A 9,017-nucleotide genomic window follows, 5' to 3' on the forward strand; every position below is an offset into this window, starting at 1 on the left:
CTCTTCCTTCAGAAAAAGCTGTCGAATCCTGGAGGTTGAACCTTGAGTTTCTGTGTCCTGGCATCTGTGTCTTACACCTCCCTGGAATTGTTCCTGTGTCCTGGCATCTGTGTCTTACACCTCCCTGGAATTGTCCCTGTGTCCTGGCATCTGTGTATTACACCTCCCTGGAATTGTCCCTGTGTCCTGGCATCTGTGTCTTACACCTCCCTGGAATTGTCCCTGTGTCCTGGCATCTGTGTCTTACACCTCCCTGGAATTGTTCCTGTGTCCTGGCATCTGTGTCTTACACCTCCCTGTAATCGTCATGGTTCAGAAAATCCAGAAATCCCCAGGGACATCAACTGAAGACCCTTTGTAATATGAATACTTCCCAAATAATGAGGCCTTAAATCATTTTGCTTTCATTTGAACCAACCACCGAAACAATGTTTACCATCTTCCAACTTTGCCCTTCTGTTAGTAAGGTCAGAGTAATTTGGTAATTCTGAAATCTATGAAATTTATCTTGCGAGGTTCATGAGGAACTTTTCCCTCTCAGACTGTCACCATGTCTGCCTATCTGGTCACTTGTCATGGTCACCTTCCTTGGACAGACCTCCTCTGAGAAGAAACTCATCGATGGTTAATATATGCATTACTGCTGGAGTCCAGCACCCTTGCCATGACACCTGGAAACCAAATACTTCCTGGAGAGGTCTCATTCTGTCCTCAGCCCTGCACTGGGTCCCCTTTGAGGTGCCCCAGAGTATAAGTTTAGCCAGTGTGTTAGCTTTAGTCTTTTGTCACCTTGGCCACATTCCTGACACAGACAGCATAGAGAAGAAAGGACTTCTTTTGGTTCATGGTCTCAGCAGTGTTGGTCCAGGACTGGCTCCATCCAATGCTACAGCCTGCGGTGGACATGCCAGCATGTTAACATCATATCAGAAAACCTGTGGTGGAGCAAACCAGCCCAGAACAGCTGTGACAGGAAGCAGAGATAGAATACCGCTGTAGGAGGAGATGCTGCTTGTTGGTTTCTGATCACCAGGCTAACTTAGACCCGAAATAATCATACAGAAACTGTATTAATTAAAACACTGCTTGGCCCATTAACTCTAGCTTCTTATTGGCTAACTCTTATATATTAATATAACCCGTATCTATTAATCTGTATATTACCATGAGGTAGTGACTTACTGGCAAAGTTTCAGCATGTCTATCTCCAGCAGCAGTGGCTCCATGGAATCTCTTTACTCCACCTCCCTCCTCCTGTGCTATAGGCCAAACCAGTTTTCTTTATTCATTAATCAATAAAATAACACATAGGCAGAAGGACTTCCCATACCAGAATGCCTGTTCTTTCAGGCTTTTTCCTTCCCCACTCCCATAATCCACCTGGACCTCCTGACTATGGATGGCATTACTGGAATTTAGAGTAGGTCTTTGCTCTCTTGGTTAATGCTACCCACCAGGGTCATGTATCGCTCATTGTCTACACATGTCTCAGTCCGACGAAGTTGACGGGCCACATTAGCCACGGCAGTCAGGTAAAACCTTTGCAAACATCTGTTCAGAACCATCACTTCCTACACAAGGTAGTGAATGCATGGGGCACCAAACACATACTAAGACCCACCCCGTCCCATCCTAGGTATTAAATACGTAGGGTACCCAGGGCACCCACTGGGTCCAGTCCCAGCTGCTGAGCCTTTGGCTAAGCTGTACTTTGTGTCTAGAATATCCCTGCTTCTTCTTTCTTATTCCAAACCTTTGCTACTCATATTTCAGTCTGATATGAATTTTGCCTCTTCCACTGAACCCTGTCTGATTACAGCACCGTCCACTGAGCTGTGTTCCTGGCTGTCCTCACTCCATTTAATATCTCTGCCATCCACTTGAACACTTGAAAAGCTTGACTTATCCCACATCATCCCACTCAGTGACCGGAAGGCAGAATGGCACTTGCATTGCTTGTGGAAGTCACCAGAGGATAGACATTCAGGACTCCTCTGGACTGCGTAGAATCTGTCTTTTCATGCCCAAATTCAAATTTGCTTGTTGTATGTTTTTATATGTATCTATTTGTTGTTATTGTGTGGTAATGTACATGTATGTAGGTCAGCATGCATGTACAGGGGCATGCATTTGGAGGTCAGAGGACAACTTGCAGGGGTCGCTTCTTTATTTTTAGATGTGGATTCCTGGGATTGAACTTAGGACACTAAACTTGGCAGTAGGAGCCTTTTCCCCTTTTCTTTATTTTTAAAATTCATCTCCAACACATATTAATGCCGTTGCCTCATTATTCACCCCAGGGCGGCAGCCGACACAATGGTTGTGCAGGCAGCCTTGTAGGGTCTGAAGCGTGTCTGTGTTGGCTGTCACAGGCGTGTTTTTCTGCCCCCTTTATCTATGGTCTTCATTTTAATTTGCTTTTAATTGCCTATTTAACACACCTAGCAATTAAGGTGAAATGGCGCTTTGACAAATGTGAGTGCTTTTAAATTAGTGCTAATTGCTTTTGTTAATTAAAAGTAATGCTTTATATTGTGTTATTGGTATTCTCCTATATAAAGCTGGATTAACGACTTCCAATCAATCCTCTACAAAGATTTTCCTCTGTAATTGCTGGGACTTTGGGGCCCTCTGCTTCTGCAGAATGAGGGGAAGGGCCAGGACTTCAAAGTGAGGTCAACAGGAGAAAGCATCTGAGGCTGATTCAGCTGCTCTTACCAGTGTGGAAACCCACCAGGAGTCCTTGCCGAGGGCAGTTTGGGCTGCTGTGCCAGCCAGAGTTGCAGCAGGTGGCATTCATAGGTCAGGACAATTGGAGGGTAACTTCACAGAGGGAAGGTTCTGGGCAGAGAAAATGAGACCCAAGACAGAGGCTGTTAATACTTGTTGTGAAATGTCATGGCTGCCTTTGTATCAGAACAGCTGTGATTACCTGCAGGCGGCTCTCAAAAGATTGTGCCCAGTAACATTACCTTTGTCATGAAAGCAGAGAGGTGCAGAAGGTTGGTTGCATGGACTTCATCCCTTCCTGAGCAGCTAACTATTGCTGATGTGGGGGCTTTGGTCCTAGGACTGCCCTTAAGTTGTCCATGCTCTATAAATATCCAAACTAGACCCCAGTGAGATTGCTTTGGTCTGTTGTTGGTGGTCCATGTAGGGGAGAAGAGACTTGTTCATGTCTCTCTGCAAAAGTCACACAACACCACCCTTAGGTCAGAGGAGTAAGAGAAAGGATATCTCTTGCAATTGGGACTACAGAATACCTATTCTGCCATGTCAGTGACCACCGAGCAGAGTTTCCGGTTGCAGGAACCCCATAGAAATAGAACTGGGGTAGCAGCTCCTCTTCACTTGTTTGCCTCCATAAGAATACAAGTTAGGCCATCTCATGGGGTGAACCGCATATGGGTCAGAGGGAATGTGCTTAGGCGATGAAATCCATCAGAGTCAGACTTTCGAGGCAGTGTGCGGGAGAGCTACTGTGAGCATCCAGACGAGCACATCTGAATGAGCTCATCTCTGGAAGAGTCAAATCCGCCTCCCAGCAGTCATTAGCTACCTTAGTTCTTTGTCTAGCGTGGGAATCTAGAGATTTCCCCCTTCTGCAGCAGTGTGTCTCTTGATATTTACATTGCTCAGTTCTTGTTTCGGAAGCCATATTGTTGAGGTATCATGATTAATAAAAACCCAGGGCATTTGTAGGAAACACTGTCTCACAGCAGACTTCTTGGATCCTTGGCCCATGCTGTCTTTTTGTCCCTCTCCCATTGTAGGGCCCAGTCTCCCCTTACTCCCTGGGGTGCGTCTCGAGGACAGTTTTGGTCTGCCAGTTAAGCTTCCTGCTAGTCCCTGTGCTCACTCTGCTACAGCCTGGTGATTTAGCTGCAGGGCATTGTTTCATCTTTGGTATGGTAATTTCCCACCTGCCCAGGAGGAGTTCCTACGTGGAGCCAGCCAAGTTCCCCCCTACCTGGGGATTCCTTGTGGCACCAGGCTCCCCCTGGCTGGGAGGGAATTCCTTTACTGGGGACCTAGTATATTAGTTTGGCAAAAAGCTGAATAAAGCGGTATTCGGCTAATCTTCTTTCGAATGACCCAGGTCTCTTGTGTGTGTTTGTTTTAGTCTCCAGGCCTTTGCCCAGACTCATGATTGGTACGAAGGTGCGCGAACCGTACCGGGAGGGTAACGCAGAATCGGGTGTTACATCCCATGATGTTCCCTGAGCTTTAGGGGCAGAGGTCATATTATAGTTGTGTCCACTGGCAATGGGATCCCCACAACTCATTGATAAGGTATGAAAGCTACACTTACTGAGGGTATAAGACTAAGTTTAAGAATATACTGAGGACTTGTGCTGGCCCAGTAAAGTGGCACCATGAGGTTCTTTTCTGAGATCCATGACTTCTCTAACATCTAGAACCAGGCATGATTTCCCTCCTGTTGAGTGGGCCTTAAGGCCGATTAGCTATCTCTTGATTACTTCTAAGATATGAGTTCCACAATTGCTTTTTTAGGGATATCTTGTCTGCTGATCATTGTTCCAGTTCATGGGTGTCACAGTTGGAGGGGCTAATAATTGTTTTTCGTTGTGGTGGTTTGAAAGAAAATGACTCTTAAAGGGAGTGACACTTTTGGGAGGTACAGCTTTGTTGGGGTAGGTATGGCCTTGTTGGAGGAAGTGTGTCACTGTGGGGGTGGTGGTTGAGGTCTTTGGCTTAAGTTTTGCTTAGTGTCACAGTCTTCTTCCTGTTGCCTGCAAGATGTAGGACTCTCAGCTACTACTCCAGCACCATGTCTGCCTGCATGCCTCCATGATTCCTGTCACAATGATAATGAGCTAAAGCTTTGAAACTGTAAGCCCCCCCCTACTCCAGTTAAATGCTTTTCTTATATGAGTTACTGTGGTCATAGTCTCTTCACAGCAATGGAAACCCTAACTAAGACTCCCTCCATAAGCAGTTAACCTAGTACTTCCTGGTCCCCTGAAAGCTAGGTCACAGGAAGAAGAAGCCTTTCAGGTCTTATCTTCTAAGCCTCTTGTCCAAAGTGTGTGGTGTGTCTAATAACAGGGACCTATCTTTACCTTCTAAGAGGCGTCCATGGGCAATAGCAATAGCCTATATTATTTTGGGAGTCACTTGATCTACCCTAACCGACTCCTCAAAAGGAGGGAACCCGTGATGACAAGAAAATGCCATTGGAGGAGGGTCAAAAAAGGAAGTGATGGAGGTTTGAGAGAGCGTAGGGGAAAAGCAACAGAAGAAGGGGGAGGGAAGAGAGAAAAATGAAGACGCATGTCACTGATTCTGTTTGTGTTTCTATACATCATTAGCAAAAACGTTTGAAGAAAGCAAAATGACTTGTAACATTGTGCAGATTTTGTTTGTTTTTTTACTTCAATTTTTTTCAGTGTGTGTGTGTGTGTGTGTGTGTGTGTGTGTGTGTGTATGTGTGTGTGTGTGTTTAGGCCAGAGGTCAGCACTGGGAGTCTTCCTCATGTACTCTCTACTTTTTGAGACAAGATCCCTGACCACTAAGCCCTAGGAGCCCTCCCATCTCTGCATCCCATGGCTCAGATTGTAGCAGACACTGTGGCAACTGACCTTTTACTTGGATGTTGGGGATCCAAACCCAGGTCCTCATGCTCGCATGCCAAACACTTTGGTGACTGAGCCGTCTCCAGGCCCTACCTTCTAACCTTGGAAGAGTTAATAAATGCATAGTTGGCCTTCATTTTTATCAGACTACATATACAAATTGAATCTCATGTCAAAAAACCCTCTTTGTTACTAGATGGTTTAAAAAAGTAATTTGCTTTTAAATTGCTAGGCCTTGCAAAGGCTTGTGGTTGTAAAAGACGAGAATGGCAGACTACACACACAGTTGCTAACGATGTCAACAACTACAGACAAATTAAGAATTTTTTTTCTTAAGTTAGGAATAGTTTCCAACTGTTGTAACAAGAAAATCAGCAGTGATCCTAAAACCTTGTTAGTGGGAGTTTTTATTTACCAGACAGTAGCTTAAGTAATGCTTAATTTTCCTAAAAGGAATGGAAAATTGATGCTCTGCTGACAGAGCTCTGGCATAGGTCGTTCAGCCATCAAGTGGTACCTCGACGTGGTTAACACACGTGTTGCACCATCTCAGCTGAAATTTTCGCTTTGGCAAACTGTCCCAAGGCTTCCCTTTCGTGGAATGTTCTGTGGCGTGGGCACACACTAGGGTATGTGGTAGGTGTTTCCTGGTTCCTCTGACCGACTGACATGGGGCTTGGAGAAGACCATCTCTCCCCTCCTGATACATGAACATTTTGTTGGATGAGTTAGAATTTTGAAAGTTGGGCACATGAGTACAACTGAGTGACCCAAGAGGAGGAATGTCTTCCAGGCTTAAGACTAAAATATTTATCTTTGTGCTGTCTCATAAGTCTGGATTCTTGGCAGATTTGCCTGGAGAATTTGTTGAAGGTCAGGTGCCCACTGTAACTTTTAAGAATCTGTTGAGCATCTGGGCTTTTTCCTTGCCTAAAAAAAATATTTTTTGTATTTTTTTTTGTCTGTATACATGTACATGCACCATTGTATGTAGGGGCTGCAGAGATTAAAGAGGGTATTGCCTAGGACTTCAGTTACTGAGAGTTGGGAGCCACAAATGAGAGTTCTAACCACCTGGCCACCTTTCTAGCTTCCATGATTTTTCTTAGACAAACACCCTGACTTATTGTCAGTAAGTACTGTGTCCCCTTATAGTGGTTTCAGAGAGCTGTGTCCCCTACTTTCACCATGACAACAGATGTCTGATTCTGAGCAACCCTTCCTGTACTGCTTCCTTTCTTTCACAAGTTACAACAGATGGTTGAACCCATGTAACATGCCCGAGTTTAAAAGGAAATTAGTGATTCAGTTCAACAAGCCAATTTATCAGCTCCACAGGAGGCTGGATATTTTCATGTCTATCACTTGTGTGTGTCTATGTGTGTGTGTGTGTGTGTGTGTGTGTGTGTGTGTGCTGTATGAAACTCCGGTATTCAATAGCTGTTACTGGTAGGATTCATGTTGGGTCAGGGTAGCCTGGAGTGTCCCTTCTGGGCTCACCCTGTGGCCAAAGGTCACCTGGTTCTAGAGAAAGACATATCTAAAAGAACAGACACACTTGAGAAAGTGTGAGTAAGAAGAGTCTTAAGTTAGAGTAATTGATTTCGGAGCCTTAGTTTTTGTTAGTATAAGAAGTCAATGTAAGTACGATATTCTATACGGAAATCCATTTTCAGACAAACAATATAATGTCATTCTCTGATGTCTCTGTAATATGTTGACTTAGAGTCCTTTGGATACACAAAGACAAATCTCACATGTTTTCTCTTCTATGTGGGTCCTAGAATTATTTATAGATATCTAAAACCACATGTATAAAGACAGAGAGACTAGGGGAAGTAGTTATAGGGAGGTGGTGGGGTGGTGGGGAGCTGAATGGCTTGGGGATATATGAAGGGAATTGTCTCTTTGAAAACAAGTTCTATGTAAGAGAAATATATGACAATAAAACAAGTTTTTGAAAGGATTACAAAGGATTTGCATTTGCTTCATGTGAAGTAAATTCTGCAAGCTGCTTAAAATGCCACCATCTAGCCTTAATCTTTGAATTGAAATTAAGGTACAAGGTGTGTCCCTCAAAAGGAAGTGCTATTCAGCATAGGCTTCTGGTACAGCAGAGGCATCGTGCTGTGGGCAAAGGGCATTGTTGCTAAAGAGAGATGCTGCTACTAACCTCAATGTTGCCAAGGCCTCTGACCTCTCTAGATTCTGTGGGGGGGCTGAGTACTAAGCAAAGGTTATCCTCTCTCCTCAGCCCTGTTTCCCACACCTCAATAAGAAAGAATCTAAGAAGGGAGGGGGAAAGAAAAGAAAGACTCCATCATCACGTACTTGAACTGGTGGACTATCAGGAAATGCAGGTGCCCCATTAAGCTGGGAGTAGCCCTCAGTGGGAGTGAGCAGGACCCTCTGCTCTGCTGTGTGGCACTCCTCATCTTCCTGCCACCTCACACCTCCTCCTTTACTGGAACTCAGTGCCAGGTCTTAGGTCACCTGTGACTTTTTTTTTTAAAATATGTGTGTGTACACGTGTGTGTGTGTGGTACACGTGAGTTCAGGTGCCCCAAGGGCAGAGGCCAAAGGCATTTGATTCTCCTGTACCTGGAGTTACAGGCAGCATTAGATGCCCAGCATAGGTGCTGGGAACCAATTCTGAGATCAGCCAGCACTCAACCTCTGAGCCTTGTCTCCAGCCCTACAACTGGAGGATACTTCTTTGACAAGTCCTCCTGCCCTGAGAAAACCGTGATATGCTGACCGCTTTTCTTCTTTTCTCAATGGCTTCTGCTTCCGTGTGTTGCTCCATTCGTGTGTGTGTGTGTGTGTGTGTGTGTGTGTGTGTGTGTGTATGTGTGTGTGTGCCAATCTCTGAGAGACCTGCCCCACCTTCCTTGGTTCTTCCCTAATGAAAGGGAATGACGAGACAGTGGCATTGTGCATGTGGCCCAGGTGGGGTTTGAGGTGGCTTTAAGCGAGCACATGCGTGTGAAGAGGGTGCAGCTAGATTTTACGAGTCTTGCAAGCCAGAGAGACCCCTTTGAGTGGGATGGAAAAGGGATGTGAATTCAAACTCACCTGGAGCCAGAAACCACAGCCCAGTTAGGCAGTGCTCTCCAGATCAGGACCTGTGGGAAATGCCAGGCAGTGGTGGGCAGCAGTGGACAGGCGCTGCTCTGGCTTCCATGGGAGGCAGCCTGCTCCACACATGTTCTAGAGCTGGGTGGGCTTCCATGGTGACCTCACTGTCTGTTTTTCCAAGATGGCCAAGCACACAGTGGGGGCTTTGTTCCTCCTTAGTAGCACGGGAGCGAAGGAGCTGCCTTCACTTGGTGGTCCTTAAGGAATGTCAGACATCAGCCATCTCAGAAGAACGCTTCGGTTCTGGGAGGACCTGAGTTTCTAACGGCTTTCATTATGAA

This window comes from Myodes glareolus, chromosome 6 (assembly GCF_982192425.1).
Source record: "Myodes glareolus chromosome 6, mMyoGla1.1, whole genome shotgun sequence".
NCBI lineage: Eukaryota > Metazoa > Chordata > Mammalia > Rodentia > Cricetidae > Myodes > Myodes glareolus.